Source organism: Penaeus monodon, chromosome 20 (assembly GCF_015228065.2).
Source record: "Penaeus monodon isolate SGIC_2016 chromosome 20, NSTDA_Pmon_1, whole genome shotgun sequence".
NCBI lineage: Eukaryota > Metazoa > Arthropoda > Malacostraca > Decapoda > Penaeidae > Penaeus > Penaeus monodon.
In genome coordinates this window covers 30,429,616-30,429,896 of record NC_051405.1, presented here as the reverse complement: position 1 = coordinate 30,429,896, position 281 = coordinate 30,429,616, and positions in this window count along the sequence as shown.

The window sequence follows — 281 nt, the reverse complement described above, 5'->3', positions numbered from 1 at the left end:
GTGTTGAGATTTGTCCACTAATCTGAACACGTATAAACCTTGTCAAAAACTGTGAAATTGGTTCAGCGGCGATATGAAACGGCTGAGGGAGAGAGTGCCACAGGATTCAAGCCCATGTTCTGTCAGGAAACAGGAAAGTTGAATGATTTTTATTTCGGACAAGCCCCCCCCCCCTAAAAAAAAGAAAAAAAAGTGTCTTTTTTTGTACTTAAGTTTTTTTTTTTATACAGTATTGATGGATACTTTTGACAAAGTGAAGTGTTTAAGTATCTGTTTATAGT